Below are 26,750 nucleotides of genomic sequence, written 5' to 3'. Positions count from 1 at the left end.
TACTCCGGGGCTGGTTACGAAACATTCCACCAACAAACACGGCGCAACCCGCGGCTCCGTGAGCCATTATTCCTCATCAATTAACCTTGAGAAACCGCAGGAGAAGACCACCCTGGAATTCTAGCGGGGATGGCACGAACAGAGGGGTTATTTTGTGTAATAATTATTTCAACCTCACTTATTATGTCTCATTGTATTTGAATAATGTCAAGTAAAAGGTCTCGCCGCTGACAGGATCCCATTGTTCACCCTGTCGGTGAGCTATCTCCTGCTCGGATGATGTGCACAGCCTCTGGGCCTTCAATCTTGGTTTCATCTTGTTTGAGGACATGGCGATCAATCATTTTTTTGACAAATCTTTGTGTGCGGTGGTGGGGGGCACTGTGCCAACACTGGCTCACCATTAAAAGGTGAATCCTAATCCCAGCAACGAGTGCTGGTCACTGTTATTTCCCCCCTTTTTCCTTGCGGGTTGCAACCCCCCCACTGCTCTTCTATTATCCCCCCTATCTGTAATTTAAGTCAGCCATGGGGAACTGAGATGGAACAAGGGAGTAAAAGGATGGCTGACCATATTTCACAAAGCAGATAGCTGCCAGCCAGGACTCAAGCCTTTTAAAAAGCAGTGTGTGAAATGAGACTATTACAATGCAGTTTGTTTTTTTTTGACCGACATGTCCTCATACTTCAACGACAAAGTCAGTCATGTGTCAGTCCTTTTCCAAAAGACTCATAAACATACTAATTGGAACTTTTGGGTAACCAAAACCACACCATTCCAATTATGAAAAGACTGCCTGTCATGTTCATTTAAAAGAAACCAGTGCTGACTGACTGCTTAAAAAATGGGAAAATCATCGTTTTCCAGTGATGAGAATAACACAGTTTGTACACACAAAAAAATATGGAGCTGTAGTCCTTTTCCTGCAAGAAAACCAACCTGGACTGTCATGGAAACGACTCATGGAGTCTTTTATTTAGCTTTCCTCCCAAAGATATTGTCTCAGTTGGTGTTAGGATGAAGGTGGTGGAAGGAGCAGTATATGTAACATGTCAGTCCCCAAATCTCCCGTAGGTGCTTGGGTTTAGATGTACAGTACATGTCGTACATGAGTGAAGGATGAGCAAATGCACGTCATGTAAAATGAAGCGCTGGTCCGTGTGAACATGAGGGAAATACACCCCTGCAATAAGTGTGTGTGCAAAGATGATGATACCCGGTTTCATCCTGCTAGCACTGTAATATCACAAACTGCGAGCACACCCTGTTCACACTCATTCATCAAATCTCAAATCTCTGCCCAGCTTTTTCCCATCTTCTCTCTGAAAAAGACCTGCATTTTTTTAATGCCTGCGTGTGTGTGTGTGTGTGTGTTTTTGATTGTAACCTCATGGCAGGGCTTTGTCTGTGGGCCCACGCTGGTTAGAATTGAACAAGATTGGAACCTGTCACGGTAATGGGGTCCCTGACCCGGCGGGGCTATCACAGTGTGTCACAGTGTCTGTGTGTGTCGATGGGTAAAAATGCATGTACACATACACAAGTCTGTGTGTGTGTGTGTACACAGTGATGTATAAGGACAAAAACCTCCCAATAGAGCCTCAAGGGCACGGCTAAGCTGCCATAATAAACATGCAGCCTTGGTTATCAGTGAGGCGGTGACTATTGATTATTTTTAAATGGATATCGCATTACGCTCATAAATATACATTGATTACACATCCGTGCATTGATACCTTTCCAGTTGCTCTTGACAAATGCGAAACCGTTAGCGGCTGATGAAACGGTCGTTTATAAGTTCTTATTTTATCTACTGAAGGCTCCTGTGGGGAAAGGCCATTTCAGAAACAACCACCACTGATGGACTTAAAGGAATACTTCACCGATTTGCTTTAAGCTTTGTATTACTAGAAGAGGGGTAGTGTTTTTGAAAAATTGCGCTTCCCAACCTCAGTTTCCCCTGAGTCGAGAAACACCAGTGACACTTGGTCCTGTTAGCGTAGCTGTTAGCAAAGATGGCGGACACTGTTTACATTCTGCAATGCTAATTCCGCACTTTTTAGACCCACTCGTAAGGGGACGGGACCTCATTCCCAGAATGTAAACAGTGTCCGCCATCTTTGCTAACAGCTACGCTAACAGGACCAAGTGTCACTCGTGGGCACGTAACAAAGAAAAGAATGAAGGGGAAACTGAGGTTGGGAAGCACAACTTTTCAAAAACACTACCCTTATTCTAGTAATACAAAGCTAAATGCAAACTGGTGAAGTATTCCTTTAAAGGTCCACGGTGTGAAATGTTTTTTCAGCTGCAACATGCAACTTCACCAGTACATTGTTGTTAAATGTGTGTGCTTTACCCCAGTTTTGAACACATTCACATAAATCGCCGCATTTATTCGAAGCACATATTCCAGTATATCCCCCAGAACCGTTCAAAATGAAGGATGTCTTGTTTTCCAGGGACGTTTGGCGCAATTTCCTGGTATTTATATCCGTCAGCTGTGTTACGGTCCATTGACGGAGCCCAACAGCCGTCACCATACCTTGCAGAACCAGGACTTAACTAGCGCACAATCTCAGCATCTGCAAGGGATACGACTCATCATTAACTGAGGTTTACCCCTGGTTATTTAATATACTGTTTTCCCCTCATACTGAGACACACTTGAAGACGTACAGTAAATAGCTCATGTAGATGACTGCCAGTGCGCTGTCAAAAAAAAAAAAAAATGACATCCAAAGTCAGCACTCGTTCAGTGATGAACTGCATTTTACCCCTCACCTCTTTTTTTTTCTCTGTAAATTTGCTCCTCAGCAGTTTATGCTCGTGTATTCCTCCCCTATTTCTTCCAGCCACTGCTGTGAAGTGTTGATCACTCTGACTTTAGCGTGCCTTGTTCACCGTGGGTGTAAATAATCTGATTTGTGACAAGAAAGCAGCCAGTCAGAGGAGGAGGAGGTGCGAATTGAATTTTTGAACTCTCGCTGGTCTGACATGAATACTGTTCAGCAGATGAAACAGCATGCCGCCGCTCACGGAGAGAAACTGAATCACTAATTTTGAGACACAGGCAAGCGAAGATTAAAACAGACTCGCTAACTGGCGCGGGGACTTGCGCAGCATGCCGAGATGCATGGATCCCAATTTTGCCAGATTGTGTGAGTGAAAAGCGTCCTCTCACAGAGCAGCATAAACCTGCACACACACATTTGTGTGATTTATCATAACGGCCTTATACACCCACGACAAATTGAAGTAATTGATTCGTCAAGTGAAGAGAAACAATGATTGAGATGTATTCCAAGCTATATAAAAAAAAAAAAATGCTGACTATAAGCAGAGGTGAGGTGAAATAAGAACTGAGTGATGATATGTGGACGGTGTCCTGACAAGCTGTTTGTGCAGCCTACACAGACACAGTTCAACATGAAATAGAAGAAGGAACTGGCAAAACATTCATTTATCTTTTACCTCTTGCTGCTCGGTGCACTTTTGACAAAGGCCGTGACTTTTCTCGATCCCCTTTTTGACATAAAAACATGCAGTTGTTTGACAAAAGCCCTGCACTATCTGGTCTTGTGAAGATGAAGGTAAATTCCTCCTGATCTTCAGTGAAAGGCTATAATATTTTAATCAGTCTCATTTGAATCTATATTAATCTCACATCAACCTCAAAAGTAGCTTGCTTTTTTTTTGTGTGGACCCTGCAGGGCGAGATTTCTTCCTCATCCAAACCAAGCATAAAGGTATTGAATATTTTTTTCTTAATAAATTTCTTCGACAGAGAGCGGAGCGGATTCGTCCTTGAGGCGATGCTTTATAGCGAGAGCGGCAGAGCTTCGTCTGTCTTTATGTGCTTTTAATTACACGCGACTGGATCGGCTTCAACGCACCATTCCCCCAGAGAGGCACGGTAAACGTGCACGTCGGGACCTGCGACCCGCCGCTCTCCTGGCAGGTCAGCATTACCTGACCTAAACGCCCTCGGGGGAGAGGGGTGGGAGGATCACAGGCGTCTGTGAGGACAGAGCAGCGTTAGTGCAGCAGACGCATTTACAAGAGCCACAGGCAGCTGTCACTCATTCCCCCAGTATTTTTGACTGACGTGTGGTGAAAACAACCGCCGAGCCGGGGTGCAGATTAAGTCAAACCTGGCCAGCTCACATGTCAGACGTAGGGTATGCCACGTGCATGCCAATGTTTGCGTATTGTAAACCTTTACGTTTTAAGTCCGAGCGGCAGTCTGGTCATATCGTGGTGTTCGGCTTCCCATGAAAAGTAACACATGGGTTAAAAGTCAGGCGGTAAAAAAAAAAAAGCCAATAACAGTCGAGGTGTCAGGTTCTCGTTTTGGTGATCAGCTCAGCTGGCAGACGGGCCGTCGTTGTCACTTTGTAACATCAGAGGACGGACGTGTTGCACATCCGTATCTGCTCTGACTGATTGATCAGACAGACAACAGTCAGCTGTGTCAGGACAGGGGATTAGGCTCAAACTGGTGTGTGTGTGTGTGTGTGTGTGCTCTAGCGTTTGCTGCCAATACTTGTCTTTTCTGTCGACTGTCCACATGTATTCATGTGCACACAATGGCAAAACACACATGAATCAACTAGATCCACACACACACACACCTACTCTGTCACACATCTCTCATCGACACACATTCCAACAGCACGGCGCGCGTTGAACAGTCAGAGCCGAGGGAATAAGGCCCCCCTCACACTGGGAGACCTTTTATGTATCACACACCCTTAATTCACACGACTCTCACCTCTCAGAACCATATTTCACCACTCTGAGTGGTGTAACCTCCAGGCAATGTCAAGGTGAAGGAAACGTGTCAGTGCCTCCCCCCGGTGAGCTCCTCTTCGCTCCGGCTCTCTCCAGTTAATGACTCTGAGAGCGTGGAGAGCGTTATTTCTGCCAGGCCTGGCCACATGACCCGGAGGGGATGGTGTTGGAGGGAGGGGAGGAGAGGATGCAGACTGTAATCACAGGCAATCATCAGCTCTCTCAGTAGATCTGTGCTCCTCTGTCCTGCACTGCTCGGCCCCAAACCCTGTGATTTGAGCAGCAAGGTGGAGTGAGGAGGGAAGGGAAAAAAAAGAAAAATGGAAATGTGGGTGAGGATAACAACGATGATTTATAACGCGGAATACACACCAATGAAAGATTGAAATGATTTACTATAGGTGAGAATGCCTCAGAATGCCAATCCTTTATGTTGGGTATTTTGTAAATTCATTGTTTCACAGAACAAAGAGAAGTGCAAGAGCAGGCTTGGATAGGAGAGGGCAAAGAATCCAAAGTAGAAGCAGCGGCCGGGCGCACATTTAAGAGTGTGAAATTGTTGGTTTTAGTTTTCACAACTGAATACATAATTAGGTTTGAGGGAAATTGTAAGATGTTGCTTTGTAGTTGCCGTTTGACTGACCAATGTAATGTTGCTTTGGCCGAGGCAACATAACATTAGCCGTGCGTGGCTCGACTGTTTCCACAGAAAGAGAGCCACTGTAACTAACCACAGCTATATACTGCATGTTCAAAACCCTGTGTAGCCTGTGTCACTTGCAAATACGGAAAAAGTCCACAGACGTGCTCGTCACTGTAAGAGGCAGTAGTTAGACGATGCAGTGCTAGTGAGGGTGAGTTTTTGGTCCTTAGTATCGGTCACCATCCAAGTTAAGCACGTTAGCGTGGTTAGCTGTACGCTGAGTGAATACTGGTGTCACGTTTGCAGTTCAGGTTTTGACCCGAGAAGATCCAGCCGTAGCCGTTCATCATCACCAATGTCGCTTTCCATGTCAGGGTCACAGGGGGCGCTGGAGCCAGTCCCAGCAGTGCAGTAGGGCAAGAGGCTGAGCAACCTGGACAGGTCGCCAACTCTTCACAACCAGTCACACCTGCACCAAGGTTTACAAGCTTCGGTGAACACCAATGTGCATGTATTTGGAACCATGTGAGGAAGAAAACCCACGCACACAGAAACACACTGGTCGTACTTTGATTTCAATCGCCTGTGAAACGACCACACCGACCGCCACGGTGCCTTGCAGCGCAAGAATTAAAGAATTCAATTAATGACATAGACATGAATGCATATCTCATAATTTATGAAACTCTACTAAAAAAAAGAAAAAAAAAACTACGATGATGTTTATGACCAAAATATCTAGCTTTCAGTGTTAGAGTGTTAGAACAGTAGTAAAGGGTTGTAGCATATATGCAGGAAATGGAATCAATAATATCTGTCTGCAATAATGAATACACTGGGCCCATGAGTGACTTTGACACCATGATGGAGACAGGAAGCTGCCAGTGAAAAACTTCCATGCAGCTAACCCTAACCCAGTGTAACCTCTCAACCCTCCAGGTTAAATCTAATGGCACTCTGCTTCCCCCAGCCCGCCTGTCTCTCTTCATCAGCACACGGGCAGCCTCCACACAGCCTCCAGCCCTGATACTCATATGGACCGCAGGAGGCAGGGTCAACTTTATTTTATTATTTAAGTTAGGTGTTGCCACTCAAAGAAGAACAAGAGCAACATCTCGCAGCCTCCCCGTGTGATCTCCGGGGGCCTCGATAGATGCGAAACAAATCCTCTGCTTTTAGATTTATACACACACATGTCGGCTCAGCCTTTGGAGCTGTGAGCTTTTACATTGTGGTTGTGTCGAGATACTGTGTGAGCGAGAGAAAAGCCTTGGACTGTTGGTCTCTAATTTTGTCCTATACGTGCTCTGCGGTTGAGTCTGGTTGTCTGCTTTCTTCTGTGGTCTTTCATCACGTTCACTCCCCATGCATTCTGGCATGCCTGCCAGCATAGTATTTTTTTTGTGTGAGTGTGTGTGTGTGGGTAAGACCAGATCTTTACTGCCATCTAGTGGCAAAATCGGACAACTCTTCCAGTGGGATTTAAGGAGAGTACCTGTGAAATCAAGAATAAGGAAAAATAATCCATACATTTTAAAGCTGCGGCTTGAAGTGCATGTGCAGCATACAGGTTTGTAACTCATTAATGGCAGTCGACTGTATATCTGTGGAGCAGGCCAGTCGTGTCAATGAGCGAGCGCTAATTACTCTCCAGTCCCTCTGTGCATTGCCACTTGTTACACATTTGCATATAAATGACTTTCAGCGCGATGTTGCCGCTAAATTCCTTAACCAATGCTTATTTAAAATTCATGAAAGCTTTTGAATTTTCAGGCATGGCTGGGTTGTCAAAGGGGAATAAGGAAATCCTGTGATACTTTGAAAAGAGCTGGCAGGTGTGCATATATCAGTGTGTGTGTGTGTGTGTGTGATTTAAACAGAAATTCTGTGACACCCAGCCTGTTTTTTCCTATGAAAATCTTTGTTTTAGACGAATTGCTTGGCTAGTAGACGAAGGGAGACGTCTCGTTATTAGCAGCCACATCGATCTGTGCCCACTATCTAGCTTCATTGGGCTGTAACCCTGCAGCTTTCACCTAATAGGAATATACAGTTACACATTCACACACGTGTGCACACATGTACACGAATCGCACACGCACACACATCAGGCAGATCAGACTTAAGACAAGCGCTCTTGTTCAGTTTTAATTTGTGTCTGCTGGTTGATTGTTTGCCTCAGGAGGCGCCTTGTGCTAAAAGTAACTGAATGGCCCTTTTACACTCTGCTAATTGATTCTGAGGGGTTTGATTATTTTTTCTCTCTCTCCCTCCCTGTATTTGTGTGTTTGTGTGTCTATATGTGTGTCTCTGTGCGTGTGTGTGTGTAAGAGACCAGGAGACGAAACTCAGTGTAAAACATGGCATTTACAGAAATGGTGGGATGCAAGAAAACAACGTTTGGAGGTTCATGCATTAATTTATTCATTGTCTTCTGCTTTATCCTTCACATGTGGGTCATTGGTGCCAATCCCAGAGCTGACATAGGGAAAAAGGCGGGGGGGTATATTGCAGCGCCAACATAATAATAATAATAATAATAATGATGATAATAACTTTGATTTATAGACCACCTTTCACGAAACCCAACGTCGTATACAGAGACAAACAACAACATTCGCTCTCACACTCGCACCTACAGTCAATTTAGAGTTTTCAATTCATCTCTGAATGTTTTTGGACTGGGGGAGGAAAGCGGAGTTAAACCATTCTGAAGTTTTTAAACTGCAATAAGCATCAGTGTTTTTCTAACATAAGTCATCTGAAGTACTGGTTCTCACTCTCGAAAGCAATTGCTGTAAATAGTTAAATAAATGGAATGGCTTAATAACGTTTCCCATTATCACCTTACAAAATCATTAAATATAAAACAGACGTGCTTGCAGGTTCACTATCTGTATGCTGTCTTACTCTCACACAGACTAAACCAGTGCAGCATTAATATACCATACGCTACCATGTATGGACTCTTTCATGTTTCTGCAAGCCACATAGATGGTTATGTTACATTTTTTATATGAGTACGTATTTTTTTTTGTATGTACCTGGGTTGAATTGTAATTCTGAAACATTCAAAGCTACAAGGAGCAACTGTCTTGCACCTCACACAATCTACCAGGAGTGGGGTTCGAACCCACGAGGACATACGTCCATTGGATCTTAAGTCCAACGCCTTAACCACTCGGCCATCCTGGTGGTACATGAATTTGATCCAGTCTGATTCTTCGTTGGTTGAAGTAACCTGAAATCAGATGATCAACTGTGGCGAGAAGCTGAAGAATCTGAAATCACCACTGACTCACAGTAAAGTTTGTCTTCACACACAGGCACAATGTGCCGTCCGTCCACTTCAGCAAAGAATCTGAATTTGCATCTGACTGCATTTTCCTTGCGTTCCCTCATCTGTACGCGTAAACACACTTGCATTCTCCCTGTTTACATAGTTTGGCCACACTGCACATCCCCAACGGTCTCGTTCAGAACCTTTTTTTTTGTCATTTCTTTGGCGCGTGTTTACAAGAACCTCCGCTCCATGCTTTCTTCTCTAAATGTTGTGAAGGCCCTTCCAAACAGGATGCAGGTCGGCTGTAATGTCAGTTTATGCAAACGATATACAGAATGACTGGAGTATGGTATCACTGGACGATCACTCGATTCATGAACCGAATAGTTTCCATTTGCACAGTGCTGCTCGTTTGCTGGCATTCTGTATATTTTGTGCAACAGAGAAAAGAAGGCGCGTACTGGCAATGGCATTGTTGGTTTTCAATACATTCATGTTTTAGGGCTTTGGTTCTGACTAACTAATAAAGTTAGTATGCGTATGTGGGCAGCAGATTGCTGCTATAGCTCACAAAATATGCTGGAAAAAGAAGGACATTTCAGAGTTTTTCTTCCGCTTGCTTCTTTCTGTCTTGTCTGCAAACAATCTCCCACACTGGAAACACAGATGAAAACACAAGCTGACCAGTTGGTGCTCTCGTGGTTTCATGCATGGTATCCTCGCAGCCTTGACTTGTAGTTATTATTTTTGTTTTCTTTTTTAAGGATGTGCACATCCGCTCCAGTTGTGGCTCGATAGTATTTGACTTTCCATTGCTTGGGTTTCTGTGTTCTGTGTATGTCGAAAAATATGTTCCCTATTTACCAGTTTGTCAGTATCAGATCACCCCCCCCCCCCCATTTCTGGAAGAGTGTTGGTTTGCTTCTCTCAGCATGTCCAGCTCGGTGAACCGTGTCCTGCAGGATGGATTTAGGATGAGGAGATGAAGTCGCTCTGGTTGCACTCCAAGCCCATGTCTGTCCTCCCTTAAAAAATGTCTCCTTCCTCCTCTCACACGACCTTGGGGTGAGCACGAAAGGTGCAGTATTCCAAAATGGGATGACACCCCACTAAACCACCCCCCACCCACCGGTTGCTCTATCCATCTCCTGAATTAACACTGGAAAAAACCCAAACCTCACTGCTGAGTGACTCATTCAAATAATTGTTGCTTTTAGCCGTATCAGGTTACTCTTTTCTCTGACTCTCTGACTCTCTCTCTGCTTTTCTTCCTTCTCCCAATACAATGTGGTATCTGGGCCATTTGTGAATTAGGGCCTTTGAGTGAAAAGGCATTAAAAAAAAAAAAAAACCCAGTGACATCAGAGGGAGGGAGGGAGAGTCAGGGATTCAAAGCCTGAGTAGCCCTGTAATTTACTTCACTGTTTCTATGACAGCTCAAAAACAATTGAGTCAATAAAAGATTTTCCTTCCCTCCAGCTGGGTCACTTAGTATGTGCTCATGTGCGAGGAAACATGTGTGTGGCACGTGTGTGTGTGTGCGTCGTGCACGGCTTAGGTGTGTCTAGGTGGAGACTCTCCCCGGAAGACACCTCTCAGATGAAAAGCGCCACCCTATTCAGGAGTGAATAAAAGAGACGCGACAAAGAGGCGCTACAGCTGTGTGCCGGTGCTTGTGGGAAGGACAGCGAGAACAAAAGAGACAAGGAGCGTGATTGCAGAGGGAGGGGGAGAGAGGAAGGCCAGACTGACTCAATTTTGAAATAGTTAAGAAAGACGATACTTGTTGAAACATTTTTTTTTTGGGACGTGGGGGGGGGGAGTGAAACGTGGAGTGATCCCTCCTCCTTACACATCCAAGTGACTGTAGACTATCCTATAGCTAACCCTCCCTCCTAACCCTTCCCCTCCTCTCCCTGTCCCATGAGCAGCAGCCTGATGACTGGACCTCTCTGTGTCTCCGCTCTGCTTACGCGTTTGCTGCGCTCTGGCAGACATGCATTGTTCTTCACTGTACACTACTTGTTGCTCCCATTCTCAAAGACTCAGTCTGTGTTAGCTCTGCAGGAAGATTGACTGGAGAAGGCTTTGTCTGTCTCACGGTGAGTACTGTGTGTGTGTGTGTGTGTGTACATTTGGGGTTTTTTTGGGGGGGGGGTTCTTTCAGGACAAAATTGTGTCATTCATTTGTTTTGCTGTGACATACATTTTTGGAGAGTTGGGTCAATGCTGTGGGGGTGATATGGACGGCGGGAGATCTTTGAACATGACGGTGAAGTTGGCAGCGGAAGCGGACGAAAACATTGGGAAACTTTTGTGCGACTTGGCAGGCGAGCGCTTCAGTAATGAGAGCCTCCGTAGCTCGTCTCCCTTTTTTTTTTTCGCTGACTCACTCTATTAAGTTAATACACATGGCTCCGCGCTGTGTAGGTGTGTGTGTGGCGTACATGTGTTGCCGTCGTGTTCTGGAGTAAATCCTCGCGATTACATATCGGTCTTCAGCGCGCACACGTGTGCCTCGTTCAGATTGAATGATTTACTCCCGTTTGCTCAACAACGTGAGAATTTAGCTGAAACAGAGGGAAATGAAAGAGGAGAGGGAGAAAGAGTGAAGCTGGCATACACTACTGCCTGCCTGCCTGCCTGCCTGTCTGCCTGTCTGTCTGTCTGTCACCAGACTCACAGGTCCTCATTGATTTCCTCATCTCTGCCTGCTGAACAAGAACAATAGCCCACGCCTGGCCAAGACCCCCAGTAAATAAGCCAGCTGAATATCAACACCAAATCTCATGCAAGATGTTGTTCATTGATTTTCTTTGTCGCCAGATGCACACACACACACACACACACACACACACAGCGGTGCACATGTAACACAACTGGGCCGAGTTGTCTGCAGGGACTCCATTGTTAGTTGCACATAATTGTTTGTGTGCATGTTGTGTAAAGGCTTGTCCAAAAGGTCTTGGACAATGAGGTCTGTCAACAGGGGGATGTGGATTTCTATCTCCCTCGCCGTCTCTTTCTCCTGCCCCCTTTCCTGTCCAAGTCTCTCCCCTCACATCTGGATCCCCCTCCACCAGCTGACAAGGAGCAAGGGAGCGGATGGAGGGAGGAAAGGGGGGTGTGGACGCAGGGAAGAAGGGGATTGAAATGGGAGCTTGCCCGGGGCCAGAGTTCCCCCTGGTGAACTTCCCTCTGTGCAGGAAGAGAGTATGTCATGATGTCTTTGTGAGCGTCTGATGTATGGGAGGAAACACACAACCTCCAGCTTTGTTGTTGGCCTTGCTCGTGCACGATGGTGATTGATTTGGATTCAGTCAAATTCTGTAATCTTTGGCATTTTGAAAATTTTTCTGACATGATGTGACTGAAAGTTTCCAGCGAGTTAAACACGTACACATGTATGTCATGGAATAGTAGGACGCAGGTGTTACCAATGACTTTCCACTCCAGGTTGTCATTCAGGCTCCTAAATACTTGGCAGAAGTCTGGTATACTTGTATACTTCATACATCATTTTATATTTAAAAGAGATTGAGGAGGTTGAATTATATGGTCATTATTGCATTGCCAGAACAGCATGTTCTATAAGACTTTTACACAATACTGTATTTAAATCCACACGCCATACTGTATGTGTCTATAGATGCACAAATACAGAAGTGTGCTCATGTCACACACACACACACACTGATTATTGAAGTAGTGATTAAGCCCCTGGGACAGAATCTTGTGCTCCTGTAGTATTTAGCTCAGAGAGGAGAATAACATTGATGCTTCTCTGGAAGGCTTCAAAATTTCAACAGGATGTTGTTGTTGTTGTTTTTTTTGCATAAAGGCTTCGCTGTCAAATTAGGAACCATGAACTGTCTCTTCACTCTCCTGCCTTTCAGCCGATCAGTCCGTGTTTTTCTTTCAAAAGCTGGACTCTGATGAGATCCCCCTGACGTTCACGCCATAAAAACAGCTGTGAACATTCACACATTTACACAGAAAATCAAACAACTCTGGATTTGACTTACTTTCATTTCGCTCTATAACAGCTGCTGTTCTTATGCTCCACCAGAGTTTATCTGTTTTTCTGAACCAGGGCGGGTCAGTCCGAGTGCCATGACAACAGGTGTACGTTGACGTCATTAGCGTTAAGTAATCAGCGTGCATGCATGTGTGCATTTTTTTTTTTTTTTAAAAAGGGTGAAAGTCTCCTTCACATCTGTTGCTGTGGTTCTTGTTCGGCACACACGATCTGCTGCGGCGTTAGAGGGATGGCAGCGATTGGGACCGTGATAAAACACCAGGCTTCATTCCCTCCGCAGCCTCCCAGGAATTGTTTGACTGTGCAGTTTCTGCCATATGTGCATAATGAAATCCATTGGAGTCCCTCTGTCAGTGCAGCTGTCCGGGTTCTGTCTGTATTTTGACTTTATAGTTAATTCCTATTTATTTATTTTCTGACTGTTACGACCTAAGCATCATCTGTGTGATTTATAGGCGAGCAGCGATGATGTGACAGTGCAGGTGGCGCGAGTGTGCCTGAGGTCACTGTTGAGTCGCCGTTCTTTGTAACTTGACGTGTTAATTGTGCTGTTATTACTTCTGTAAAAGTCTTGCACATAATTAGTTCCAACTTTTGTGTGGCTTTCCGCAAACAACGCGCTAGTTAAATGTTGAAAACTGTGATTTTGTATTAGAAAACTGTGTCAGAGATCGTGACATCAGCCATGTGAGCATGTCTGACATTGCATCAGCGCTGTATGTCACTTGGTGAGGTTTTGCCATTTGGCACAAGAGGCGCTTTATTATACAGCAAGTGTGCTCGAGCAAGCAAATCGGATTGAGGAAGAGTGAAGTGTGTTGAGCTGGGTTACAAAGCTGGGGTTTGTTTTGGTCACAGTAATAGCATTTACTCAGCAGTGATGTCAATACACTGTCCAACAATGACAAATGGACCGTCTGACGGAGCCGGAGCAGGACAAAGACCACAACTGATGACACAGAAACCGCTGCATTGGGACTTGATGGAACGAATTTGAATAATTCCGGGCTTTGAAACAAAGCAGCCAGCGGCACAAAGCTACGGAAGATAGATGAAAGCAAACAGGAAACCTGAGAGAACAGAGGATGATATAAATTAATTTTCATGACATTTAGCCCTAGACATGTGTGCTACGTGGCCACAATCCAGACTTTTTGTTTTCTAATCAGCATTTGTTTTATGTATATGTCAACATGTGCATGTCTCACACACATACATACACAGGCTTGCTCTGCATTAACTTCCATTCTTTCAGACAACCTCAACAAAGCATCAGCTATAACCTTAACCAGTTAATGCCTTACCCTTACCCTAACCTAACCACAATTTAAGACTTTATTTAACCACTTCCTCAGAAACGAGGTTCTGCCTCATTAGCACCCCATGGGTAGCACACACACCATCTTTCTTTTCTTGAAAGAGCGCTTGAATCTTATCTGTCCCCGGTGTCGCTGCTTGTCCACGACCCGCTAACCTACACCTCTATTTCTGCTCTTATCTTTGGCACATGCACGCTGTCAAAGTCACTTCACACCCCGCAAGACAGATTACAGCACTCGAGACGCTGGGTCTGGTCAGGGCCGATGTAACATATTACACCATAGGTAGATGATGTGGCTTTTTATGTCTCATATCGAATCAGAATGTTGTTATAGTTTAGTGGCATGTTTACAGTAATATTATTAATTTCAGTTTCACTGACTTAGATGCATTCTGTAATAAGACATTAGCATTATAGGCATAATTTTGTATTGTCATTTTTGTTTATATAAAGGATTCTGGTATGTATTTTAAATAAGATGCAATACATTTAATTACAGAAATGAAAGAGAAACCTGGAAATGATAGTCATAATAATAATATATAATAACAGTAATCCATTGGTCCATTAGTTTTCAGATGCCTGCACATACAGAATATTCTTATTTTGTGACAGAAAATATCACGACTCCCATTCATGCTCTGTAGAGTCATTCTAAGTGGCTCTCCTGTTATAATAATAGCTGTCTCTATAAAAGCCTATTAGGTCTATTTTGAAAGAAGTCAGAGGTCAGATTTAGAAAAGTTTAAACCGAGGTTTTCAGTTATTATTGGCAAAAAAAGGAAAAACATTTCCTGATTGTACCTCAACTGTGTGTGTGTGTGTGTGTGTGTGTGTATTTGTGTGTGTGTGTGTGTACAAAGAGCTCTGATTGCTGCTGGCACTGCCGCTCCACTTACCAGGATACCAGGCATTGGCTGTCACAGCGGGGGGGACAGGAAAAGCTGCAGGCACACACACACACACATCAACATGCAGACACACATCAAACACAGTGACAAGCACTTTGTAAGTTTAGCTCATTCATTACCAGCCCACATTTTCATTTTACTTAGTTTTTTTTTCTTTTACCACCATAATAAAAAAAGTGCACACAGAGCATTATGGTACATAGATAATATGGAATATTAATTACTGTTTAATCCACGTTGGCATCGTGGCATAGACCACATCCCTCCATATACACTAATAAAGTTAACATGAGGCAAGCACATACTCTTTTCCTGCTTATGTTGCCTGTGGCAGTGGCTTGGCAAAGCAACTCCGGTGATGTCAGGAGTGATGTACGAGTGTTGGGAGTGTGAGGGGGGATGACCTCAGCAAAAGGAAAGTCCCACAGGAGTCATGTCGGCTTCATCCAGCGTTTCGCTGTCAGGACTTTCTCTCACACACACACACACACGCACACACACACACACACACACACACACACACTGTATCTATGCTAACAAGTGAAGCTGCCCTGACCCCCATGATACTCCACCTCCTGATCCTCCACAGGCGTCAACAATCATAATCATCAATCGTCACGTATCATATGACACAATGAAACAAGAGACTGGAAATATTGCTTATTATTCTCTTTATATATGTATGTATTTACTCTTAAATATGCATGTTTATTAATACGTAAATACCTTTTTTAATTAACTATGCATAATGCATACATTCAATTTATAGCGTTGCATTGTCCTTTTACTTTTAGTAAACTAGTTGTTTTTATTTTTTACCTCCCTTTCCACTTTGCCAGTCCCCCTCATACACTAAGACTATAATGAGCTTAGATAATAAGATTTAGAAGGAAACAAATCTCACAAATACAGAGTAAAACACATACACACACATGTAAACACACACCATGAACAAATACCTGGAAGGAGACAAAGTTCTAAGCCAATTGCAAAAAATGATAACTTGCATGTGTAACATATGTTCACTTACATTCACTTAATATACGTGTAACCGCACGTTGGTCCCCTCTGTTATTAAACAACAGGAGATGGTCAGTTTTGTATGCTGTAATTTAAATAGGGTGCAGTTATACTATTTCCTGTAAGTAAAGCCAGTTGTTATTCTCATCACTCTTGGTTTAAGGGTTTTGGCTTCTGGCGCATAATCTCCTGTGGCTTTTTTTTCAGTGGGCAACATTGGCATCTGTGTTCGTGTTACGGTCTCTTGTTGGCATCCGTGTGTTTTTGCTAATATTTAAACCCATTACAGCTTCATTTTATTTATTTTTTTTAAACACAATAGCCACAGCACATGGCAGGACAATCATGCTCACCCCTTTTCCCCTCCCCCGTGTGGTGGCCTCTGTCCAGGTTGGCCGAGTGCCGTCCACTCCTCGCCTCCGATTCGAGCAACAGTCCATCCATAAATGAATGGTTGCCTCTTCCTTGGACAGCTGTGCTACCGTCCATGGAGGGAAAAATAATCATAGAGGCACCGACCGCATTCATGGACACGTATCAAGAATGTGTGTACTGTGTTCTTGTCACAGACGGAACAGTGCATGTGTGCATCGGCGAGAGACCATGTGTGCACGAACCTGCTGGTGTGAACTCTTATGAGGGTGTGTCAAAGGATCAAGAGCCAAGTGAATTATTTAAATTTTTCTTCTCTGGATTTGTGGGCCATTAACATCTCACCCAGAGGTCTGTGTGTGTAATGGCTGCTGTTAAAGTAAAGGTTGGTAAACACATAAAAGTGCTGAAGTGAAAACTGGCTATATGTTCTGAGTGTGGTTTCTAAGATGTGGAAGTTTAATTCACTCTGTAATACAGCCCTTAAAACCCAGAATATAGTCAAATTATCATATTTGCAACTTTATGTGTGTACATTTAGAGGCCAGAACATGACACACATTTCAGAATGTATAAAAACTTGGTGCTTGGTCGGTGAGTGAGTTGTAGCGTGGTCTCATGATTTCACTGATTTGCCCCAGGGGGAGCTATTGCTCCAGATGTGAACTGTTGATGACATGTCCTGCCGTGTCTTACCCCTAGGACGCAATCAAATATCCTCTTGTTATCCCCCTCCATCTGACTTTTCTGCCCCTTCCTCTGTCAGTTATTCTTTGTTACTCGTCATTAACTTTTAACTTTTCTTCCAATGCATTACTGACATCTTCCTCACACTTTTGCCAGAGCACTGCACCAATAACCCAGGCCGCAGCTGAAAACATGTTTGCACCACATGTCCCCGCTGTCTGATGCCAGTCATTTATGCACATAAACAGACTGCATCAGACGTCTGGTTGAGGTTATGACTGAGCTAAACCCTGGAACTGGACGGTGTCTGTGCTGGGCCGACTTTATCCCAGTCAGTGCAAAGTGAAGATGCACCGGTGTGCCTCAGCTCTGCCCTTCTTTTATCCTCTGTATACAGCTTGTTGCACGTCAGTGTATGTACGGTGAGTAAACGCTTCAGCCGTAATTGATATGCGTGTCAGGAACACTGTCATGACAGAACGTGCCAGGTGTTTTCTGTAACTGCAGGGCGGTTGTCTGAGAGGATCAGGGGGTTTTTGGGAAAGCAGCCTGGTAGTTATGGCTATGAGCTTAAATCATTTTTATGAGTTGGCTGTTCTCTCTAAATGTCTTTGCATCATTTGAGGCTTGAATGATGGCGTTGGATGCGTTTGATAATCAGCTACATCGCACTGCACACTGACTAAGACATGTTGTTGGTGGATGGCTTCAGGTTTCAAATAAAATACCTTAACTTAAGCTCAAAATTTGGTGTTAAATCCTTCTTTAGATATGATACAGAGAGCTTAAAATAGTTATGCTCATATCTCCCATCTGTGCTTTTTTCCTTCTGCACTGAGATCATCATGACCAGATCATCTTGCAGCTTTCCCTCAATATATCCCAGACTTGGACTCTGTGGATTAAAGATGTAAAGAAAAAGGAGGTGGAGAGGAAAAGTAATTGAAACTGTGTTATTTCTGTCGTGCGTGGGTCCAAAGCAGATCTGCTGCATGCCCGGTTCAATCACTATCTTAGCTCGTTGTCAGCATAAAGCATATTTTTTTGGGGGAATGGCAGCTAGTGTGGATATGAGCATTGTTGTCCTGTCTGCTGCTGGTGTCGATGGAGCGATAATGTAAAAGATGCAGACTGGTATTCAGAGACAAGGATGGAGGTAAACCGTACATGGATTCTGGGCTATCTGCCAACTCTTCATCACAAAATATCTTTTCAGCCAGCATGGGCTCAGCACCAAACCCTGCAGCGCTAAAGCGCCTGTACCAACACAGGTCTCCTGTGAGTGTGTTTGACCTCATCCCTCTGACCATCTCGGCTCTGTCTGATCATTTTCTCTCGGTTTTTTGTTCACCGTGTTTCTGCCTGCAATGATTGATCGCCGCCTCGAGTTGTCCTCAAACAGTAGCCCGTTAGTGTATAATACGAGGTTTGATAATTGATCACCAAAGGGTTTGATAAAAACATGAAGACAACTTCTTCAGCTTAGTCTAGTTATGGTTTTTACTGTTTTAATGCTAATGTGTAATACTAGAAAGTACAAATTAACATCCGTTCTGAGTGATCCGATCCAGAGGGCAACACTATCCTCGGGTCAGATCACACAAAAACACATATGGAGGGACATGCCTCAGTTCATTAGAAACTACCCTCAGCTGATCTCCCCTGAGCTGCTGCAGTTGTGCAGTGTTTTATCTGCTTTGATTTACTGCATTTGCAGCGACCACCGCAGTATTAACACTGATCAACACATGATTTCTCTTCTCCTATGCATTAAGATCTTATATCATGTTGCAACAGAGTGAGTAGAGCTCTGATTCACTCATCTTCCCCTAAGTCTTTTTCCTTTCTCTACTAAAACTGAAAACCCCACACAGACTCATGCCTTCAGTGTGTATTTAAATACAGGTGGGGGAAGCTCTGATCTTATGTGGTCACAGGAGACACGTCAAAGATGTTAACACCAGATCTGAACAAGGGCTAAGGCTTTTTTTCTTCTTTTTTTTTTACCGAATAGGCCCTCAGCCACAGTCGGTCTATTTGGACAAGCATCCACTATTTAGGGCTGTTTTTTTTACCTCAGGCAGACACATCTATATCCCCAACTCAACTTTTTTTTACTCGACCCACATTTGATCTCAGTAGACCCGTTAACCTCCACACTGCCTCTGGTCCTGCTGAGTCATCTTGGTTCAAAAGGAGGCTCCGCTCTTCCAGGAGGATGATTGGGCACCAAAGTAAGTTTATTATTTGTGCATTGGCCGGCCTCCAACCCTGACTTGAAGGACAGTCAATAAACACAGCGACTCATAACTACCAACTTGCTTTGTTTCGTCTACCAGCATGCATGTAGGGTTGTTTGTTATTTGTGGTTGTTGTGTGTGATCCGGGTAATGGAGAGTAGCACAGAGTAATCAACTTTAACCCTTTTTTTCCCCCCAGTATATTTCTTTACTATTTTTTTTTTTTTAATTCACAGACCTAAATGCTTTAACTGACCACAGAAGATTTAGGAAGAGGAAGATTTCACTCATGGAAATGTCTCTTGTCCCATCTCCTCATATGAGCATCCATTTTTCATGACTCTCGCCTTGGTACTTGCCATGTGAACCTGTGTAAGTAATTAGGAAAGTATACATGGTCTTGTTTTGTGTTTCTGTGGCTCCATGCTGCCACTGGATTCATATTTTACCAGTGTAAGCAGGATCCTCGGGGCTGAAATGTGGGGAAATTCCTGTGAAAGTGGAGGGCTACAGTGGTTGAGCTGAGCTTGCACTTCGCTCTTGTGCTGTGTGGTTGAGATTCAATGTCGACAGCCAGACACACAGAGACAGATTGAATTTGTGCCCCAAACACACACACACACACACATAAACTTCCACTTCATCTCCAGCAATCATCACACCGAATTTAGAATGAGCTCTTACGTCATCTCTGGAGACGCGGACCTTTCAGTGACATACTGCATGCACACGCTGCAAACTATTTCTCCCTCCGTCGTGGTGTCGGACACACACGGACAAACAGTTGATATGGGAGAAGCCGTTTAGCTTTTTAAATGTCACAGGAGCCCGGATGTGCTGTAGTCGAGGTTAAACTTTGGTCCAAACTGGTTAATGATGTCAGCAGGGAGGCCTCGTGTGTGTTCTGCCAAAGCCACATACTGTACAGTACATGCTGTCAGACCACAGTCAAATCCGGAGTGTGGAGCCAGTTGTGCAGAGCGAGTCAACAATTTATTCTGCGGTACCGGAGTAGAAGACGGGAATCAATACTGGAGTTTTAGAACTAATTACGTTGCTTTTAAGCTTCTGCCTGCACTGAACTTTGTGGCCTTTGAACAAAATTTGTTTTAAATTCAAATGATTGTACATTTATGTCATTAATTATCTCTTCGATTAGATGCAGCTTAGGTTTTTGGTGGATGGTTGTGCTCCGAGTGTCTTCATTTCAATGAATAGATTTAGGTTTACACTGAAAAGATTCACCTCTTGTGACTTGCATGCTTCAGTATCTCCAACAACAGACTGGTGTTTGTTCCAATAACACACACACACACACACACACACACATACACACTAACACACACACACACACGAGCTAATGTGTTAGTGTTGAGAATCTCTGTGCGTCGGGGTTTTTTTTGACGTTCACCCACTGTTGCGACTAAGTGTGTGTGACAGATCATGTTTTGCGGCTTGTGTGTGAAATATACGACGGCTGTGTGAGTATGCACAGTAATTATAGGAGGCCGCACCACAAAGAAGCCTCTGGCAGGCCAAGGAATAATTTATTATAACATCTAATACATAACCTGGTCTCTGCCAAGCCTGGAGCGTTTGCTACTTGTAATCTGATATTAATGTCCTGGGGAAGGGAAGCTGTAAAGGATGGTGATGCAGAAGCTCTCTATAGGGATTGTATTTACCGTGAAAACATTATTTTCTTATTTGTTTCGCTGTTTTTTTTGCCCTGACCCTGAGCTCATACGTCTGTGTCAGTGAGTGCACGGCTGCTGAGTGTGCGCTGTATATCCGTGTCTGTTTATGTTTGTGCGCTCGGGATAATGTGACATCGCCAGAAGTGGATTCTCTCTCACACCGCACTCCACAAGCAACTCTCTGTCCTTCTCTGTTTATTCCTTAGTTTCCACACAAGGTGGTCGCTCGATTAAAAAGAAAAACGCACACATCCATAGATCTGCTCTGGTGAGGTACATACTTTCATTCTGGAAACAAAGCAGACACAAGCCTATAAAGGTTTTATTTAGTCTCATGGCTACTGTCTCGTTAGCGCTGGAGCTGTACAGTAAAGCCACCTCGTTGCCTGCGTTTGCGAGCGCATACGTTTATGTGCATGCGAGAGTGTGTTTGGGCCCTATAAACCTGAAATGAGCGCCATAAAGCTGAGCTTGGAATGAAACGGCAAAGGATAATTATGTTATGTGTTCATGGCACATATGCTCATGAATAACTCCTCACGGCAAGCCTATTTTTACTGTATCTCGCTCAGAGGCTCACATATGGCAGGGATGACGGCTGAGTTGAGGATTTAATGGACAGTTCCCGTGTCCTGCATGGGTGAAAAGACGGTGCTCTGTGCCTCGCATGTGCTGTGCTGTGTATTTGACATCAATAGGGGGCACCAGTTGGTCCCATTTTGCTGACAACATCTGAAGGAGTTCAGGAAAGTGAGGATAACTGATTAAGTATAAGCCTGGGAACAAAACCACTGATAAGAAAGGGTGCAAAGTGTTTTTGTGGCAGAAAACTGAATCCAAAACAACTTCACTGTGAGTACTTTTCCAGCTACAGTGTTAAAGCACCACCAAGGAATGAGCAGAAAAAACAGGACTTGGTACATTTCATTAATTAATGTATTACATATATTGAAATGCAGATATAAGGATTAAGAAAACAAACATGAAACCAAATAAAATAAAAGTATAGGTAACGTAGGGCCTTATTTGAAAAAAAACACACCAACCATCACAGAATCAGTCCTTTTAGACCAGAACAAGTCTTAGTTTCACATAAATTAACACCAAATTATCTATAAACGTGGACAATTCATGACAACTCACGTCCAATAATCTATTGTGAACAACTTAAAGGTTTCTCCTATATCATAAAACATGTCTGCAACAATACAGAGAATACATGGAGTGAGCTGATCCCGTCCAGTGTATGACACACATTATCCATTAGCCTGGCACTGCCACTCTGACACCACACAGCTGTTGGTTCAGTCGCATGACCTCCATCCACACTGGGAGACCAAAGTGTCTCCATTGTCTGCCTCTGTGAACTTACACAAACAAACAAACAAGCGGATAATTCATTCACAAACCCCTGTCTGCAAATGTACATGCCGAGCTCTAAAACACCAAAACTCCTGTTAACTCGAATCTGGCCTTTCACACGACACTGCTCACATGTTACGTCAAAAACAACAGCTGAATAAAACACCCCAGAATCTCAGTGCACGCACACACACACACACACACACACACACTTGTGTAATATAATCACTTACCACATGGCCATGGAGGTGTAATTGCATGGAGAATCAGGGACTTCGGGGCTTAGCAGAAATATGCTTTGTTTTTCCTTCACGGAGCTCATGACAGAGGCCAAAAGATGCCTCGGTGTTATTGGAGGCATGGGATACTACTGACAAATACTGTGTCTGTGGGATATATGATATGATTTATCATGGACAGCACAGATACACACACAGGCCCCCACGCCGTTAGGTCAGAGAGCACACAATCACATGTTAGGCGAGCCAGTGCGTACATAACTCTCACCGATGAAACGTCAGATTCACTTAAAGTTAAAGTTCTGCGTGCGGCGTGTGAGCGTTAAACAGCAGAGAGTTTATGTTTAGTCTGAGCGTCACGGCGGTATCAGCAGGTCATGGTGCGACCCTGAAAACCTCCTTTATTTTCACAGTTTTTTTTTTCTTTATTTTACAGTACTCTTTGTGCACTACAACTTTTCCTTCTTTTGTCTGTGTCCTACTGTGAAGTGTTGTTACCTGGGGTTTACACTGACCCTGATGCGGCCTTGTGCACTTTAACAAGAAAGATTAGAATAAAAAAATAACATATGGTGCTAAGAAACTGTAAGACGTTACAAAGCAGACATCCAGCACAGGATGTTGTGTACTATTCAGCAGGCAAAAAATACAAATAAGGCACTTCCTGGTTACCTCCCATCATACAAATGTCTGTCTCTTTGTCTTTTATAGACAATACTACACACTGAAGAAGTAAAGTACTGTATGTACCGAGCTGCAAATGCCAAGTTTGAATGTGCACCTCGGTGTTTGCCTCCTTTTGTGTATTCATGTTGTTCTCAGTGTTCTCTCTGCCGCTCATGCGTATCGCCTCTCCGTGTGTATCTCACATCCCCTCGATTGTTTTCCTCTTTATTTACCTCTCTTCCTCCTGCCCAGAGGTAATTCCTGTGTTGATATTTGGAAATTAACATTTCTCCAGCTTTCAAAGGACGTCAGGGTTGACCACCCCGTGAAAGTAATACCCCAAAGCACACAAACGGCGAGCTCGTGGCATTCATTATTACTCCGTGACAGCATTGTTTTCAGTGGAAAGACCAGTGTGTTGATTTAATTTAATGACTTGCTTTGCTGGGGCAGGGGAGGGGGGTTTTGGTGGGGGGGGTGGATCAAGGAAACAGTAATTAGTTGTCATGCTAATTGGGCTTGTGTGATAACTCCCACACAAGATTCAGCGGCGTGTGAGGCGCAGTGGGGCTGGCCTCACCGCCTCCTCATCTCACACACACACACACATTTTCTAATGGATAAAAGCACATACATGCACACACACACACACACACACACAAGGATAAATAAGAACAACTAATGCTCACATCTAGATTGGTTCAAAGAAAAGGCCTGGGGACTGTCGGGCCTCTGACCCATCGACTAAAGAAGAATTAATGATGTGAGAATCTCCAGCCCAATTATTCACTGTGAGATAGGAGATAGGGGTTCAGGACAGTCGATTCCACCTAAGGTTTAGGTTCAGAAGCTTAAAAGTACCTGCGTATGTTCACGTGCTTATTCCACAGAATACACACTGTGGCTGTCAAACTTCACCTCATGCAAAGTTGACTTGGTTGGTGGTGCTCTTGATGTCTGTCCGCCGTGTTGTTAATCACCCATGCCCAGCATGGTTCCTGACTCCCTCAGAGGCTATTTTAAAGGCCCGGGGTCACTGACCTTCACTCTCACTATCATGTGAGGTCCATCTCTGCATTCTTTTTTTATCTCTATCTCCGTCTTGTCCTCAGACTCATGGTGCCTTCTCCACTTCATGCGTCTTCTCTCCTGACCACTTTTTGAGTGGCTGGGGCTTAAACTGTGGTGGACTTTTATATATATATATATATATATATATATATATATATATATGAATTTGTAGTTTCTTTAGCTGTTATAGAAACTACATGTATACAACTTGTATCAGTTAGATACATGTGTAGACTCCACTTACTGATCCTGTCCCTCTCCCTGCAGTAACTCCTCCTACTTCTACTTTCTGTTATCTGATTATCGAGTAATTTACCGTTCACTGAGATTACACTCTGTGACATACTGTGATTCAGAACATTTACAGTATACAGCTTAATAAAATGTCTCAGTGGGAGATTACTGGATTATTTGTAAATGTAAGATCTTTTCACTTCCTCCATGTGCTATGTGTTTGGTCATTTCAAGACACATTGTGCTCATTTCTGTTCCCCTAGAGGGGCAACACTTTATTCATCTTGGACAATCCCAAATTATTCTCAATCCCTAAAATTTGGTTCCATTTTCAAAATGAGCTTCTATGTAAGAATAGTGACGTTTCTTATGAACAGTTTGCAGACAGATCAGCATCTCCTTTACAGTCTTCAATCCTGCCTCAAAAATCAGATTATTATACTTGTCTGTTATAAATTCGTCCCGTCCTTTCCAGAGCTTTTTCCTGCTTCTCTTCCCAAACCTGATGACACAGTGTAATTTCACTTCACATATCCAGCAGGGTCAGCACAGGAGAAGAATGGACGATAAGGAAAAGGAGGCCATCGATAATAGATGAATGAACAAAGATAAAAGACTTGTCAAAATACTTCACTACCATCATTCAGGACCTATAGTCCACGTTCTCCAGGCTTTCAAGACTATGTTCAAAGTAGCCTACATGTATGTTAGTCATTTATATTCATGACATCTTCCCTTTCATGACAGGAACCCCCCTATATATATTTGCAGAACCATGAAATAAATACAGCTCTCACATCCTCAGGAAAAATATACAGGAAAGTGTGAATTGGTTGCAGGCCAGTCCTTTTCATGTTCCTACATGTGCCCCACATTTTGTCTTCTAAGTTCTGGCCAAAAGTTTTCCCCCAAAAAAAAAAAAGCAGTTCAAAAGAGAAGAGAGGACACTTTCTAGCGTGTAATAATTCGGCACTTGGCACCTGGTGAAGTAAATAGCAAGCGGCCTTTGTGTTTCCTCTTGTCTGACAACATGACACCTTGATTAGTAGTTAGTGTGAAGAGAGGAGAGGAGAGCTGAAAGCCGACTACTCACACACACACACACACACAGCAGCCGTGTTTGATGAGCGTGCACTGAGTCAACAGGCTTCCTCCTCTGCTCATTAACAGTTTGACCTCTCTGTTTGAGGTGCACCAGGTGGGGTCACACACTGTCTTGTAACTGGGTAAAAAGGGGAGGGGTTGGCAGGGAGCCTGTTTGTGCATATAGAGTAGTGTGTGTGTGTGTGTGTGTGTGTATGTGTATAGGAGTGTGAATGGGACGACTTCCAACTCGCCCCCCTTCTGAGCCAAAAACGGGGAGTGGTGCCTCGCAAAACACAACATGGCCACCGTCCTGATTGACGCAGTAATGATGTCATGGCAGTGTAGACACACACACACACACACAGGCTCACTGGGAGTCCTACCACTGGCGGCTCTTGTTGCCCAGAGGTTACAGATGAGAGGTCAGCAGTCCAGACCCCCAAGCTGTCGACTTGCTGGCCAACAAGGGAGCCCTTATGGAGTGCGTGTGTGTGTTCTGTGTGTTTATACTGTAAGCAGGATACTGTTGAGCAGCTGCCACTCATCCAAGGCCTGTAAAATTCATCTTGCACCCACACACACACACACACACACGCACGCCGAACAGTGATGCAAAGAGGAGTAATCTGATAAGTCTGAATTCTTGGTGCCCAGGAACTAAACAATAAATTCCACAATACATTACAAATGAAGGTTTTTATCCACCGAGATATCTCCGTGGGTTAGTCAAATTTGTTTTTGTCGGGGGAATGAATCATAGTGCCTTTGGTGGGGATGCCTTGATTTTCCGCAGCATGGATAATGTTTACTTTTCTTCAATCAGAATCAGAAATTACTTTCATGATTAAAGGGGGGAGGGGGGGGGGACTTTGGTTTCACATTAGCTGAGAGGAGAAACAAGTACAGAAACACTCATTTAGTAGAGTAATGAGTGAGTCATTAAAATGTCCTCAAGTATTAGATTAAAAACCTGAAACCTGTCGAACCCTCATTTGGTCAAACTTCGTTTTTTTTTTTCCAATATTAAGTAGAATTTAGTGCTTTAACAGAGCCACAGGTGTACGTTATATTTAAAGAATAGATG

The 26,750-nt window shown here is 43.8% G+C and overlaps 1 protein-coding gene and 1 non-coding gene across 2 annotated transcripts in view; one reads left to right on the top strand and one right to left on the bottom strand.

The window, feature by feature from the left end:
* sash1a (SAM and SH3 domain containing 1a) overlaps nt 1-26,750 on the top strand; it is a 148,042-nt gene that overhangs the window by 74,866 nt on the left and 46,426 nt on the right.
* On the bottom strand, nt 8,551-8,633 carry trnal-uaa (transfer RNA leucine (anticodon UAA)). Its single transcript has one exon. It is a non-coding gene; the product is annotated as a tRNA-Leu (tRNA).

Source organism: Solea solea, chromosome 17 (assembly GCF_958295425.1).
Source record: "Solea solea chromosome 17, fSolSol10.1, whole genome shotgun sequence".
Classification (NCBI taxonomy): domain Eukaryota; kingdom Metazoa; phylum Chordata; class Actinopteri; order Pleuronectiformes; family Soleidae; genus Solea; species Solea solea.
Note: the sequence above shows the minus strand (reverse complement) of the source record. Positions and strands in the feature narration are given on the sequence as shown.